The 17246-nt window shown below is 39.9% G+C and overlaps 1 protein-coding gene across 1 annotated transcript in view; it reads left to right on the forward strand.

The window, feature by feature from the left end:
• The window catches only part of USP15 (ubiquitin specific peptidase 15), a 449675-nt gene that overhangs the window by 280970 nt on the left and 151459 nt on the right, over nucleotides 1-17246 (forward strand). The window lies entirely within an intron of this gene.

Genomic DNA, 17246 nt, shown 5'->3' on the forward strand with positions numbered 1-17246 from the left:
ATAATAATTATCCTGTATTAACTATGAATTTATTTACAACCCTAAACCTTCAGAAAAAACTCATGATATAATAATTAAGAGAATAAATAGAGGAGTATGTGAACCAGAATCAGAAGTTTTTTAAAAAGCGATATTGCAAAAAGAGAGATTTAGAAATGAGTTTGCTCAGAGGAAGACCGACAGATCCCATTCTCTATTTAACCCCTTCGGGTACATAGAATCCAACCTGTGGATCCAAAATGCCTCTCTTTGTTTTAGAAGCATTTCTCTGTCACCTCCTCCTCTGAGCACTCCCACTTGGTCTATGATTTGCCAACGTAACTGGCTAATTTGATGGCCATATTCCACAAAGTGGCAAGCTACTGGTGCCTTATCATCTTTCTTTCTAATATTTGACTTATGTTGATTGAGTCTATTTCTCATGCTTTGGGTCGTTTCACCTATATAAATACGGGCACAGGGGCATTTAATTATATATACCACATATGTGGATTCGCATGTATAATGTGATTTTAACTTAAATTTATGACCATTTATAGGGTGTATAAATTCCTTGCCCTTGATAACAGAATTACAATTACCACACCCTAGACATGGGTAACAACCAACATTCCTCTCAGTGATATATCTTTCTTTATTTGTTCGTTTAGATCCTAAGTCAGATTTAACTAGAAAGTCACCAAGATTTTTAACCCGCTTGTGGGGCATAATAGGTTTATTCTGCAATGCTTTTATTTATTTATTACAATCCTGGATGATATGCCAGTGCCTTCTTATGATCTTAGATATCTTATTACTGTACTCATTATGTTGGGATATGAAAATCAATTTATCATCTTTAGCTTGTCTTGCTTTATCTCTATCCCTTACTTTATGTACATTCTGTATCTCTTGATTAATTAGCTAATTAATAGTTAATACAGGATAATTATTATATCTCGTTCCCTACAGGATTAAGACAAAGAGTTAATACATTGTATAAAACATAATAGCAGTGTCCTTAAAAATTCACATAAATATGCGTTTAAGTTTTTAAATAAGAAGAGGTGTGAAATCGAGATATAATAACATTTCTGTATATGTACATTTGCTTTTTACCTGTATTTTGTAATTTACCTGTTCTTTGTGTAAATATATTGTTTTTATTAGTATCTCTATCTACGGATGGTTTTATCCACATACTTAGATCACAATTACATTTATATGTGTAAGCAAGAGGTGAAAGGGTTACTCCAAGCACAAGGTGTGTTATTTTGGATCCTGAATGTGATTGGTTGAAACTGCCTTTAAATTTAGAGACAGGTGCATTATTGTGTATGCATGATTAAGAGACTGCGGTCTCGAAACGTTGCATACCTGTCTTGTATGCTTTTAATCATTTAATAAAGAAGATTCCTTTACTTCACTGATGCTGTGGACTGTTTGATTGCTTTATATTAATCTAGCACTCTATACCCTTTTCTAAACAAGTTTCTAACAACATTAGTATCATGGCATATATTTTTGTAAGGATTAAGTTAAAGGGATATGAAACACAAATTTTCTCTTTCATGATTCAGATAGAGAATGCACTATTAAGCAACTTTCTAATTTACTCCTATTATATATATTCTTTGTTCTCTTGGTATCTTTTTTTTGTTCTCTTGGTATCTTTTTTTGTAAAAGCAGGAATGTAAGCTTAGGATCTGGCCATTTGTGCTTCAGCACCTGTGTAGTGCTTTCTGATTGGTGGCTACATTTAGCCACCAATCAGCAAGTGCTACCCAGGTGCTGAGCCAAAAATGGCCCGGCTCCTAAGCTTACATTTCTGATTTTCAAATAAAGATAGCAAGAGAACAAAGAAAACTTGATAATAGGAGTAAATTAGAAAGCTGCTGTATCTGAATCATGAAATAAAAAATTGGGTTTTATATCCCTTTAATTATGACTCTTTATCAAATATTACAAACTATGTTTAAAATGGCATTTTAGTGGTGTAAATCACTAGTTATTTCCTTTTTCTTTCTAACGACACGGTGAGTCCACAGATCATCTTAAGTACTGTTGGGAATATCACTCCTGACCAGCAGGAGGAGGCAAAGAGCACCACAGCAAAAGCTGTTAAATACCACTCCCCCTACTCACAATCCCCAGTAATTCTCTTTGCTTGAATCAGTTGCAAGAAGGGGTAAAGATAGGTGTCTGATTCTTCAATCAAGAAGTTTGTTATTTTTTTAAGCAGAGCAAGTTTGCTCTGGTTTTCTTTGGGGTTTAGCCGTAGTCCATGTCAGTCTCTTTAGTAGAGCAAGTGGGGGCTTTTAAGCATTTGGGAACTTGTGGGGTATAATCCCCACTGGGCCTCCCAAGTAATTTCATGCTGCTCTTGGTTGAAAGTTTGGGTAGGTTTACTCAGCCTTTTCTTTTTTCCACAGTTCCATGTGAGGTAGGAAGCCCCTCTCATACCAAGTGAGCTGTCCTGCTGCCGGACAGATTTTTGAGGTAAGTGCCTATTTATTTCCCTGTTTTGATATAGGAGAATTTGGCACTTTGACAGTTAATACTGTCTAAATATACAATCAGCCTTCTAGGTTAATGGTTTATTGTATGGCAGTTTTGCAGGCACTGGGGATGTTTGGCTTAGTGTATTATGTTTTCACTTTGGTGTACATGTTTTTTGTTTGTGTATTAATGGCTACCGGGAGGTTTGTTAGGCCACGCCCACAATAGGTGGGCTTATCTAAGATAGCAAGGACATTTTTGGCGCACTTTTTAGCTGTTTCCTGTTGTTCCTGGATGTTGCACCTCTGTTGCATAGCTCCTCAGAGGTGGTTCAGCGTTCTCTCCGGTGCAGCTGTATGGGGGTCCGGTTCATTTTCTGACTTTGTTTCCGGCAGCAAGGAGGTCAGGTAGGCATCTCAGCAGAGCTTGCTGAGGTGTGGAGGTTGCCTGTTGTTTTTTTGTGGGGCTGTTGCTCTGCTTATGTTTAAGTTTCTGTTTGAATTTCAGGCACTATAACGTTTGTGTCTCTTTTTGCATTAATTTTGTGAAAAATTGTTACTGCAAGATTTCTTTCATGTAATTAGCAAGAGTCCATGAGCTAGTGACGTATGGGATATACATTCCTACCAGGAGGGGCAAAGTTTCCCAAACCTTAAAATGCCTATAAATACACCCCTCACCACACCCACAATTCAGTTTTACAAACTTTGCCTCCGATGGAGGTGGTGAAGTAAGTTTGTGCTAGATTCTACGTTGATATGCGCTCCGCAGCAAGTTGGAGCCCAGTTTTCTTCTCAGCGTGCAGTGAATGTCAGAGGGATGTGAGGAGAGTATTGCCTATTTGAATGCAGTGATCTCCTTCTACGGGGTCTATTTCATAGGTTCTCTGTTATCGGTCGTAGAGATTCATCTCTTACCTCCCTTTTCAGATCGACGATATACTCTTATATATACCATTACCTCTGCTGATTCTCGTTTCAGTACTGGTTTGGCTTTCTACAAACATGTAGATGAGTGTCCTGGGGTAAGTAAATCTTATTTTCTGTGACACTCTAAGCTGTGGTTGGGCACTTTGTTTATAAAGTTCTAAATATATGTATTCAAACATTTATTTGCCTTGACTCAGAATGTTCAACTTTCCTTATTTTTCAGACAGTCAGTTTCATATTTGGGATAATGCATTTGAATTAATCATTTTTTCTTACCTTCAAAAATTTGACTCTTTTTTCCCTGTGGGCTGTTAGGCTCGCGGGGGCTGAAAATGCTTATAGAGTCTGGAAGACTTATATTTCTTAGTGTCTTTCTCATCTTTTTTCTTGGCATTCTTTTTGAATACCGAGAATTTTACAGTTTCTTCAGGATGGTTTAGATAAAGGTTTGTCCGCAAGTTCCTTGAAAGACAAATCTCTGCTCTTTCTGTTCTTTTTCACAGAAGGTTTGCTAATCTTCCTGATATTTATTGTTTTGTACAACCTTTGGTTCGTATAAAACCTGTCATTAAGTCAATTTCTCCTCCTTGGAGTTTGAATTTGGTTCTGGGGGCTCTTCAAGCTCTTCCTTTTGAACCCATGCATTCTTTGGTCATTATATTACTTTCTTGGAAAGTTTTGTTTCTTTTGGCCATCTCTTCTGCCAGAAGAGTCTCTGAATTATCTACTCTTTTTTTGTGAGTCTCCTTTTCTGATTTTGCATCAGGATAAGGCGGTGCTGCGAACTTCTTTTGAATTTTTTACCTAAGGTTGTGAATTCTAACAACATTAGTAGAGAAATTGTGGTTCCTTCATTATGTCCTGATCCTATGAATTCTAAGGAGAAATCATTGCATTCTTTGGATGCTGTTAGAGCTTTTTAATATTATGTTGAAGCTACTAAGTCTTTCCGAAAGACTTCTAGTTTATTTTGTCATCTTTTCCGGTTCTAGAAAAGGCCAGAAAGCTTCTGCCATTTCTTTGGCATCTTGGTTGAAATCTTTATTTCATCATGCCTATGTTGAGTCGGGTAACACTCCGCCTCAAAGGATTACAGCTCATTCTACTAGGTCAGTTTCTACTTCCTGGGCGTTTAGGAATGAAGCTTCGGTTGATCAGATTTGCAAAGCAGCAACTTGGTCCTCTTTGCATAATTTTACTAAATTCTACCATTTTGTTGTGTTTTCTTCTTTTGAAGCAGTTTTTGGTAGAAACGTACTTCAGGCAGTGTTTTCAGTTTGAATATTCTGCTTATGTTTTTTCATTAAAATTTTATTCTGGGTGTGGATTATTTTCAGCAGGAATTGGCTGTCTTTATTTTATCCCTCCCTCTCTAGTGACTCTTGCGTGGAAAGATCCACATCTTGGGTAATCATTATCCCATACGTCACTAGCTCATGGACTCTTGCTAATTACATGAAAGAAAACATAATTTATGTAAGAACTTACCTGATAAATTCATTTCTTTCATATTAGCAAGAGTCCATGAGGCCCGCCCTTTTTTGTGGTGGTTTTGATTTTTTTGTATAAAGCACAATTATTCCAATTCCTTATTTTATATGCTTTCGCACTTTTTTCTTATCACCCCACTTCTTGGCTATTCGTTAAACTGAATTGTGGGTGTGGTGAGGGGTGTATTTATAGGCATTTTAAGGTTTGGGAAACTTTGCCCCTCCTGGTAGGAATGTATATCCCATACGTCACTAGCTCATGGACTCTTGCTAATATGAAAGAAATGAATTTATCAGGTAAGTTCTTACATAAATTATGTTTTATTGTGCAGTTTATTTAAGGATTTTCTAGTTTTAAAAAAAAAAAGTCTGTTTAAAATTTAAAGGGACAGTAAAGTTTTTTTTTTTGTTAAATTACAATTCTGATTTGAACTTTTTTATTGATTAAGGTTGTTTCCTTTGGAATAAGATGGACCAAGAGGCCCTGCAAGCTTTTGCTTGTTCTCTGTTTAATTACTAATGTTGAGCCTCCTATCCCTTTTTGTTCCTCTTGTATTGAGAGAACATTACATTACAAGGATAGACTTTTTGATTCTGAGCCTTCATTGTCTAGGGCGGATGTTGTTCAGGAGTCTCCTGTTCAGGGTAATCCGCAGCTTTCTCCTCATACGTCCCAATCTTCTGCAGTGCCCTGTGTGTCGTCTCAGGTTGGTTTTTCCTTGCAAGATATGGCTACCCATATATCCTTGGCAGTAAGTTGGAAGCTTTGCTTAAAAAGATTTATGTTCACCAGGGGTATCAATGGCAACCGGCTGCATGTATTGCTACAGTGGATCTAAAGGATGCATATCTGCATATTCCCATTAACATAGATCATCACAGGTTCCTAAGATTTGCATTTCTAGACAAACATTTTCAGTTTGTAGCTCTTCCTTTTGGTCTGGCAACAGCTCCCAGAATTTTTTCAAAGGTCCTGGGAGTGGCTCCTTATCTGGACGAAATTCTAGCTAAGGCTCCATCTTTTAAACTAGCAAACTCCCACACAGAGTTGTTGTTATCTTTTATGTGCTCCCATGGTTGGAAGGTGAATTTAGGAAAAAGTTCCTTAATTCCGGCTACAAAAGAGTGGTATTTTTGGGGACCATTATAGATTCTCTAGAGATTAAATTTTTTCTGACAGAAGCAAGAAAGTCAAAGATTTTCAATACGTGTCTTGCTCTTGAGTTACTTTCTCAGCCGTCAGTGGTTCAGTTCATGGAGATTATTGGTCTGATGGTTTCAGTCATGGACATCATTCCGTTTACTTGGTTCCTTCTCAGACCTCTGCAGTTATGCTTGCTCAGGCAGTGGAACAGGGATTATGCGGATCTATCTCCAAAGATTGTTCTAGATCAGATGTCCAGCGATTCTCTTCCATGGTGGTTGTCTCAGGATCTTTTCTCTCAGGAATTTGCTTTTGCAGACCTGCCTGGGTGATTGTAACCACGGATGCCAGTTTGCTGGGCTGGGGTGCTGTCTGTGGTTCATTAAGGGCTCAGGGTCTATAGACTCGGGAGAAGTCAGTTCTTCCAATAAATGTTTTGGAACTGAGAGCAATTTTCAATGCTCTTCTAGCAATTGAGAAGCGGATTTTAATAGCAGACAGACTTTTCATCCAGGGGAGTGGTAACTTCATCCAGAGGTATTTTCCAGCTTGATTCTCAGGTGGGAGCAGCCAGAGTTGGATCTCATGGCATCTCGTCAGAATGCCAAGCTCCCGAGGTACGGGTCGAGGTCATAGGATCCTCTGGCTGTTCTGATAGATGCTCTGGCAGTTCCTTGGACTTTCAGTCAGGCATATGTGTTCCCTCCATTTGCTCTTCTTCCTCGGGTCATTGCTCGGGTCAAACAAGAGAGGGCATCAGTGATTCTCATTTCTCCAGCATGGCCTCGCAGAATCTGGTTTGCAGATCTGGTGGAGATGTCTTCCCTTCCACCTTGGCATCTTCCATTAAGGAAGGACCTGCTTCTGAAGGGTCCCTTCCTTCACCCAAATCTCGTTTCTCTGAAGCTAACTGTTTGAAGATTGAACGCTTGATTCTTTCTAAGCATGGTTTTTCTGAGTCAGTCATTTAGACTATGATTCAGGCTCGTAAGCCTGTGACTAGGAAGATTTATTATAAGATTTGGCATAAATATTTGTATTGGTGTGAATCCAAAGGCTACTCATGGAGTAGAGTTAGGATTCCTAGGATTTTGTCTTTTCTTTGTTGCACAACCTGGATGTGGTTCGTGCATTAAAATATTATTTGCAGGCGACTGAGCATTTTCGCCAGTCTTCTTCTTTATTTGTTGTCTTTTTCTGGGAAGCGTTGGTTGAGGAGTGTTTTTTGCTTGGCATATGAGACTGCTAGTCAGCAGCCTCCTGAGAGAATCACGGCTCTTTCCACGAGGGCTGTTTTATCTTCTTGGGCTTTCAAAAATGGAGCTTCTGTAGATCATCTTTGCAAGGCTGCGACTTGGTCATCTTTGCATACTTTTTCTAAATTTTACAAATTTGATACTTTTGCTTCAGCAGAGGCTTCTTTTGGGGGAGAGCTTCTTCAAGCAATGGTGCCTTCTGTTTAGGTTAACTGTCTTGTCCCTCCCTTATCATCTGGGTCCTCTAGCTTGGGTAATTAAGATGATCCGTGGACTCACTGTGGACTCACTGTGTCATTAGAAAGAAAACATAATTTATTCTTACCTGATAAATTTATTTATTTCTTGACACAGTGAGTCCATGGCCCGCTCTATTTTTCAGACAGTTTGCTTTTCTATAAACTTCAGTCACCTCTGCACTTTAGATTACTTCCTTTTTCCTTTCCCTTTGGTCGAATGACTGGGGATTGTGGGTAGGGGAGTGGTATTTAACAGCTATAGATGTGGTGCTCTTTGCCTCCTCCTGCTGGTCAGGAGTGATATTCCCAACAGTAATTAAGATGATCCGTGAACTCACTGTGTCAAGAAAGAATGAAATTTATCAGGTAAGAATAAATTATGTTCCATTGAATAAAGCAACTTTTTTTTAATGAAATCTTTCATTGATAGAACTGTTGTATTATGCGGGGGTTTACTGAACATTAAACACTGGCTTTGTATTGTACTGGCAAATGTTTCATAAAAATAATGAATAGCACATTATAAGTTCATAAATCTTGTAAAAAGATCCTCCAAAATGTTTTGAATTTGGAATACTGAATTCTTTAAAAATAGAGATATTGTGGAGTTTGAGGTACAAAGGTACTCAAGTGTTTTTCTGATGTTTTGTAATGGCCTCTTTTGAAAACCACATAAATCCTTGAAAATTACTTTGCATAGAAAAGACTGAACCCCAATGTATGATTGAAACAGTTGTGGAGCATTTTCCACTGTAAAATGTATTACTCACTAAGTAGCATGATTGTAGCTTTGGCATACTTTGCCATTCAGAGAAAGAAGGAGTTTACATTAGTGGAAAATATTGAAATTCTTCCAGGTTCTGAAAAAAAATATGCGTTGTTTTCTGACATCCTGTTTATACCAGCTGTAGAGTATAACATGTATGGACAATTGGTCCTTTAGTTATATGTTTGTATATGAAATAGCTTTTCCTGTTAATTTAAAGCATAAGCCGATGAAATGGGCTAAGCTTGCAGGGAGAGCAGACCTTTGCTTATCTCTCTATATTTACACAACATCCTCCTTATCTCAGTGTCAGTGGCGGCTGGTGAAGTTTTAAGTTGGTGGGGCAGAAAATGCTGCCATTTTCATGACCATAAGTTGTTCATTGTTTTAACACAGAAATCAGACATTTATTCAGTAATTTATTTCTATTTGTTGTAGAATTTAGCTAAAACATAGTTGACATCATATTAAAGATTCCCTTCATTAAATATAATTGGAAATAAATCACTGAAAGAACTAAAATTTAAGAAGTTAATTAACTGGACATACACACAAACACACACTGGGTGCTGACAATTTTTCTGTTATACGATTATTTACTAAGGTCGCTACATTTTGAGTAAGCTATCAGTATGAGACACTTGCATAATAATAATAATAAAAACATTAGCTTAAAGTGAATGTAAAGTTTCATGAATGAGTGCCTGGTTTTTAAAAAATACTATTAAAGGGGCAGTAAACCTACAAAATGTTGTTATATAATTGTGCACATAGTGCATAATTATATAAAATTAGCTTAGCAGCATCTTTAAATAACAAAGTGTTGCAGAGATTTTTTATTACAAAGTTCAATTTTGCAAAACGCCGCTCCTGGCCCTACCGAGCAGGTTTGTTTTTTCTAAGAGCATTGCGTGCATGCTGTCTAGTCACTGCGTACCCGATCATGCCATTAAACTCAATCTAGCTGACTCACGTTTAATGGCACGATCGAGCTCACTGTGACTAGACAGCGTGCCCGCAAAATTGTACTTCATAATAAACGCTGTAATGTAAAGTTTCATGAATGAAAGTGTCCCTGTTTTTAGTAGCATTTTTAAAAACCGGACACTCATTCATGAAACTTTGCATTCACTTTAGGTTTATAGAGAACAGTTTAAAAGGACCATTTCACTCTTTCCTGCATTTCCTTACATTAAACCCCCTCCTTGATCCACTGCAATCTGGATTTCGCCCCCTTCACTCAACAAAGATAAGGTTACCAACGACCTACTTACAGCAAAATCCAAAGGCCACTTCTCTCTACTTATCCTCCTTGATCTGTCTGCAACCTTTGATACAGTCGACCACTCTCTTTTGCTCCATACCCTCCAATCCTTTGGCATCTGCGACACAGCTCTCTCTTGGTTCTCTTCCTATCTGTCTAACCGTACCTTTAGTGTAACCTTCTCCGAGGCATCTTCAGCCCCGTTACCTCTTTCTGTTGGGGTACCGCGAGGCTCTGTTCTCGGTCCCCTTCTCTTCTCAATCTACACGTCCTCATTAGGTTCCTTAAAGGGACAGTCTACACCAGAATTTTTATTGTTTAAAAAGATAGATAATCTCTTTATTACTCATTCCCTAGTTTTGCAGAACCAACAACATTATATAAATACACTTTTTACCTCTGTGATTACCTTGTATCTAAGCCTCTGCAAACTGCCCCCTTATTTCAGTTCTTTTGACAGACATCCATTTTAGCCAATCAAAGCTGGCTCACCTGAAATCCACGGGCCCGATCCGATAAAAATCGTCGCCCGCAAAAGCTGGCGACGCCAATATTTGCGCTGGTTTGGTATCCTATTTATGGAGTAACTTAGAAGTTACGCGCGTATATTTCTGCCGTCGCCCGTAGTTTTTTGGGCCATAGGCAGGTATACCAAACCAGCGCAGTTTGGTATCCAATATACAGCGTAAGTACTTACGTGGCGAAAATGGAGAAATCCGCCAATCGGATTGAACTTGAATCTGATTGGCTGATTCAATCAGCCAATCAGATTTTTCTACCTTAATTCCGATTGGCTGATAGAATCCTATCAGCCAATCGGAATTCGACAGACACCATCTTGGATGACGTCATTTAAAGGTACCTCATTCGTCGTTCAGTCGTCGGCCGGGATGGATGCTCCGCGTCGGAGGAGCGAAAAAAGAAGATTGAAGATGCCGCTTGATGGAAGATGCTGCCGGATGGAAGAAGACTTTGCTGCCGCTTGGAGAAAGACATCGCCGGGATGAAGACTTCTTCTTTGCCGCTTGGATAGACATCGCCCGGATCGGATGAGGAGTTCGGCCTGGTTGGGTGAAGACAAGGTAGGGAGATGTCTATCCAAGCGGCAAAGAAGAAGTCTTCAACTGGTATCAGGCTGTCATGTATGTATATTTTACACTTCAGTATTCTGGGGAATGGCACTTCACTGGGATAATACTGTATGCATAATACTTTAGCCTAATTTGCAGTGACTAGCAACAGGCTTTCTAATGACATTTCATTTATTTGATGTTAAACGTTTTTGCTGGCATGTTAAATCGTTTAATTTTCTGAGGTACTGGGTGAAAAAATGTTTTGGGCACTGTTTTTTTCCACTTGGCAGTCGTTTTATTTAATTTAAGATAGTTTACTGATCTCCCTCACTGTTGTGTGTGAGGGGGAGGGGCCTATTTTGGCGCTTTTGCTACGCATCAAAAAATTCAGTCAGAAGTCTCTTGTCTTCCCTGCATGATCCGGTTCGTCTCTACAGAGCTCAGGGGTCTTCAAACTTATTTTGAGGGAGGTTTAATCACTCACAGCAGAGCTGTGAGATTGTAGCTGACTGTGATAAAAAACGTTTATTTCTGTACTTTTTTTCTGCTATCAGGGTTAGTTATCCATTGCTAATGGGGGCAATCCTTTGCTAAGATTGTGTTTTTACCGGAAAAGATTTGATGTTATAGTTTCTCAGTTTATTATTTCTCAACTGTCATAACTTTTTTCTGTGCTTCTTAAAGGCACAGTACGTTTTCATATTATTTGTAAATTACTTTTAAAAGTATTTCCAAGTTGCTAGTTTATTTGCTAGTGTGTTAAACATGTCTGATTCAGAGGAATATCTCTGTGCTATATGTGCTAAAGCCAAAGTGGAGCCCAATAGAAATTTATGTACTAATTGCATTGATGCTACTTTAAATAAAAGTCAATCTGTACAAATTGAACATATTTCACCAAACAACGAGGGGAGAGTTATGCCGACTAACTCGCCTCACGTGTCAGTACCTGCATCTCCCGCTCGGGAGGTGCGTGATATTGTAGCGCCGAGTACATCAGGGCGGCCATTACAAATCACATTACAGGATATGGCTAATGTTATGACTGAAGTTTTGGCTAAATTACCAGAACTAAGAGGTAAGCGTGATCACTCTGGGGTGAGAACAGAGTGCGCTGTTGATAATAGGGCCATGTCTGATACTGCGTCACAGTATGCTGAACATGAGGACGGAGAGCTTCAATCAGCAGGTGACGGTTCTGATCCCAATAGAATGGATTCAGACATTTCTAATTTTAAGTTTAAACTCGAAAACCTCCGTGTACTGTTAGGGGAGGTATTAGCAGCTCTAAATGATTGTAACACCGTTGCAATCCCAGAGAAATTATGTAGGCTGGATAGATACTATGCGGTACCGGCGAGTACTGACGTATTTCCTATACCTAAGAGGCTTACAGAGATAATTACTAAGGAGTGGGATAGGCCCGGTGTACCCTTTTCCCCCCCTCCTGTGTTTAGAAAAATGTTTCCAATAGACGCCACCACACGGGACTTATGGCAGACGGTCCCTAAGGTGGAGGGAGCGGTTTCTACTCTGGCTAAGCGTACCACTATCCCGGTGGAGGATAGCTGTGCCTTTTCAGATCCAATGGATAAAAAATTAGAGGGTTACCTTAAGAAAATGTTTGTTCAACAAGGTTTTATATTGCAACCCCTTGCATGTATTGCGTCTGTCACGGCCGCGGCCGCTTTTTGGTCCGAGTCCCTGGAAGAGACTCTTGACTCAATAACTATAGATGAGATTTCAAACAAGCTTAAGACACTTAAGCTAGCTAATTCATTTATTTCGGATGCCGTAGTACATTTAACTAAACTTACGGCTAAGAATTCCGGATTCGCCATTCAGGCACGCAGAGCACTGTGGCTAAAATCCTGGTCAGCTGACGTTACTTCTAAATCTAAATTACTTAAAATACCTTTCAAAGGGCAGACCTTATTCGGGCCCGGGTTGAAAGAAATTATCGCTGACATTACAGGAGGTAAAGGCCATGCCCTGCCTCAAGACAGAGCCAAACCTAAGGCTAGACAGTCTAATTTTCGTTCCTTTCGTAATTTCAAAGCAGGAGCAGCATCAACTTCCTCTGCACCAAAACAGGAAGGAGCTGTTGCTCGCTACAGACAAGGCTGGAGACCTAACCAGTCCTGGAACAAGGGCAAGCAGGCCAGGAAACCTGCTGCTGCCCCTAAGACAGCATGAATTGAGGGCCCCCGATCCGGGAACGGATCTAGTGGGGGGCAGACTTTCTCTCTTCGCCCAGGCTTGGGCAAGAGATGTCCAGGATCCCTGGGCGTTAGAGATCATATCTCAGGGATACCTTCTGGACTTCAAATCCTCTCCCCCAAAAGGGAGATTTCATCTGTCAAGGTTGTCAATAAACCAAATAAAGAAAGAGGCGTTTCTACGCTGTGTACAAGATCTTTTACTAATGGGAGTGATCCATCCGGTTCCGCGGTCGGAACAAGGACAAGGGTTTTACTCAAATCTGTTTGTGGTTCCCAAAAAAGAGGGAACTTTCAGGCCAATCTTGGATTTAAAGATTCTAAACAAATTCCTAAGAGTTCCATCGTTCAAAATGGAAACTATTCGGACAATCTTACCCATGATCCAAAAGGGTCAGTACATGACCACAGTGGATTTAAAGGATGCTTACCTTCACATACCGATTCACAAAGATCATTACCGGTATCTAAGGTTTGCCTTCCTAGACGGGCATTACCAGTTTGTAGCTCTTCCATTCGGATTGGCTACGGCTCCAAGAATCTTCACAAAGGTTCTGGGTGCTCTTCTGGCGGTACTAAGACCGCGAGGAATTTCGGTAGCTCCGTACCTAGACGACATTCTGATACAAGCTTCAAGCTTTCAAACTGCCAAGTCTCATACAGAGTTAATACTGGCATTTCTAAGGTCGCATGGATGGAAGGTGAACGAAAAGAAGAGTTCTCTCTTTCCACTCACAAGAGTTCCCTTCTTGGGGACTCTTATAGATTCTGTAGAAATGAAGATTTACCTGACAGAAGACAGGTTAACAAAGCTTCAAAATGCATGCCGTGTCCTTCATTCCATTCAACACCCGTCAGTAGCTCAATGCATGGAGGTGATCGGCTTAATGGTAGCGGCAATGGACATAGTACCCTTTGCACGCCTACATCTCAGACCGCTGCAATTGTGCATGCTAAGTCAGTGGAATGGGGATTACTCAGACTTGTCCCCTACTCTGAATCTGGATCAAGAGACCAGAAATTCTCTTCTATGGTGGCTTTCTCGGCCACATCTGTCCAGGGGGATGCCATTCAGCAGGCCAGACTGGACAATTGTAACAACAGACGCCAGCCTACTAGGTTGGGGCGCTGTCTGGAATTCTCTGAAGGCTCAGGGACAATGGAATCAGGAGGAGAGTCTCCTGCCAATAAACATTCTGGAATTGAGAGCAGTTCTCAATGCCCTTCTGGCTTGGCCGCAGTTAACAACTCGGGGGTTCATCAGGTTTCAGTCAGACAACATCACGACTGTAGCTTACATCAACCATCAGGGAGGGACAAGAAGCTCCCTAGCAATGATGGAAGTATCAAAGATAATTCGCTGGGCAGAGTCTCACTCTTGCCACCTGTCAGCAATCCACATCCCGGGAGTGGAGAACTGGGAGGCGGATTTCCTAAGTCGTCAGACTTTTCATCCGGGGGAGTGGGAACTTCATCCGGAGGTCTTTGCCCAAATACTTCGACGTTGGGGCAAACCAGAGATAGATCTCATGGCGTCTCGACAGAACGCCAAGCTTCCTCGTTACGGGTCCAGATCCAGGGATCCGGGAGCGGTTCTGATAGATGCTTTGACAGCACCTTGGACCTTCGGGATGGCTTATGTGTTTCCACCCTTCCCGATGCTTCCTCGTTTGATTGCCAGAATCAAACAGGAGAGAGCATCAGTGATTCTAATAGCGCCTGCATGGCCACGCAGGACTTGGTATGCAGATCTAGTGGACATGTCATCCTGTCCACCTTGGTCTCTACCTCTGAAACAGGACCTTCTGATCCAGGGTCCCTTCAAACATCAAAATCTAATTTCTCTGAAGCTGACTGCTTGGAAATTGAACGCTTGATTTTATCAAAACGTGGTTTTTCTGAGTCAGTTATTGATACCTTAATACAGGCTAGGAAGCCTGTTACCAGAAAGATTTACCATAAAATATGGCGTAAATACTTATATTGGTGCGAATCCAAGAGTTACTCATGGAGTAAGGTTAGGATTCCTAGGATATTGTCTTTTCTACAAGAAGGTTTAGAAAAGGGTTTATCCGCTAGTTCCTTAAAGGGACAGATTTCAGCTCTGTCCATTCTTTTACACAAACGTCTGTCAGAAGTTCCAGACGTTCAAGCTTTTTGTCAGGCTTTAGCTAGGATCAAGCCTGTGTTTAAAACTGTTGCTCCACCATGGAGTTTGAACTTAGTTCTTAATGTTTTACAGGGTGTTCCGTTTGAACCCCTTCATTCCATTGATATCAAGCTGTTATCTTGGAAAGTTCTGTTTTTAATGGCTATTTCCTCGGCTCGAAGAGTCTCTGAGTTATCTGCCTTACATTGTGATTCTCCTTATCTGATTTTTCATTCAGACAAGGTAGTTCTGCGTACTAAACCTGGGTTCTTACCTAAGGTGGTCACTAACAGGAATATCAATCAAGAGATTGTTGTTCCATCTTTGTGTCCTAATCCTTCTTCGAAGAAGGAACGTCTGCTACACAATCTAGATGTAGTCCGTGCCCTGAAATTTTATCTACAGGCAACTAAGGATTTTCGACAAACGTCTTCCCTGTTTGTCGTTTATTCTGGTCAGAGGAGAGGTCAAAAAGCTTCGGCTACCTCTCTCTCTTTTTTGCTTCGTAGCATAATACGGTTAGCCTATGAGACTGCTGGACAGCAGCCTCCTGAAAGAATTACAGCTCATTCTACTAGAGCTGTGGCTTCCACTTGGGCCTTTAAGAATGAGGCTTCTGTTGAACAGATTTGCAAGGCTGCAACTTGGTCTTCTCTTCATACTTTTTCCAAATTTTACAAATTTGACACTTTTGCTTCTTCGGAGGCTGTTTTTGGGAGAAAGGTTCTTCAGGCAGTGGTTCCTTCCGTATAAAGAGCCTGCCTGTCCCTCCCGTCATCCGTGTACTTTAGCTTTGGTATTGGTATCCCAGAAGTAATGATGACCCGTGGACTGACCACACTTAACAGGAGAAAACAAAATTTATGCTTACCTGATAAATTCCTTTCTCCTGTAGTGTGGTCAGTCCACGGCCCGCCCTGTTTTTTATGGCAGGTCTAAATTTTTTAAATTATACTCCAGTCACCACTGCACCCTTTGGCTTCTCCTTTCTCGTTGGTTCTTGGTCGAATGACTGGGTGTGACGTAGAGGGGAGGAGCTATATAGCAGCTCTGCTGGGTGAATCCTCTTGCACTTCCTGTTGGGGAGGAGTTAATATCCCAGAAGTAATGATGACCCGTGGACTGACCACACTACAGGAGAAAGGAATTTATCAGGTAAGCATAAATTTTGTTTTTCATGCAGGACAATGCTCCATCACACGCGTCCAAGTACTCCACAGCGTGGCTGGCAAGAAAGGGTATAAAAGAAGAAAATCTAATTACATGGCCTCCTTGTTCACCTGATCTGAACCCCATTGAGAACCTGTGGTCCATCATCAAATGTGAGATTTACAAGGAGGGAAAACAGTACACCTCTCTGAACAGTGTCTGGGAGGCTGTGGTTGCTGCTGCACGCAATGTTGATGGTGAACAGATCAAAACACTGACAGAATCCATGGATGGCAGGCTTTTGAGTGTCCTTGCAAAGAAAGGTGGCTATATTGGTCACTGATTTGTTTTTGTTTTGTTTTTGAATGTCAGAAATGTATATTTGTGAATGTTGAGATGTTATATTGGTTTCACTGGTAAAAATAAATAATTGAAATGGGTATATATTTGTTTTTTGTTAAGTTGCCTAATAATTATGCACAGTAATAGTCACCTGCACACACAGATATCCCCCTAAAATAGCTCAAACTAAAAACAAACTAAAAACTACTTCCAAAAATATTCAGCTTTGATATTAATTAGTTTTTTGGGTTCATTGAGAACATGGTTGTTGTTCAATAATAAAATTAATCCTCAAAAATACAACTTGCCTAATAATTCTGCACTCCCTGTGTGTGTGTGTATATATATATATATATATATATATATATATATATATATATATATATATATATATATATATATATATATTTTATTTTTAATTTTTATTTTTTTGTAAAATGTTTATCTATCTTTTCTATGGATTACTCACTGTTCCTAAATAAAACATGCATAATAAATCAAAATAAAGTAAGAGACATAACACAGAATATGGTTAAATAAGTTCTTCATAACTACAAAAAGGAAATTAACAAGATCTATTTCTGTAGTATACAAGCAAAATATAAGCTAACCTTCAAAGACCTTATAGCACTATGTGAAAGAGTTATTGCGACTCTTATAAATGGCTGATGATGAGCCAAAAATAATGATTTGGAAGCAATTGCTAGTACAATGTAAAATCAGCTTTTAATGTTCTTTAAAATAACAA

The sequence above is a fragment of the Bombina bombina genome, chromosome 6 (assembly GCF_027579735.1).
Source record: "Bombina bombina isolate aBomBom1 chromosome 6, aBomBom1.pri, whole genome shotgun sequence".
Lineage (NCBI taxonomy): Eukaryota > Metazoa > Chordata > Amphibia > Anura > Bombinatoridae > Bombina > Bombina bombina.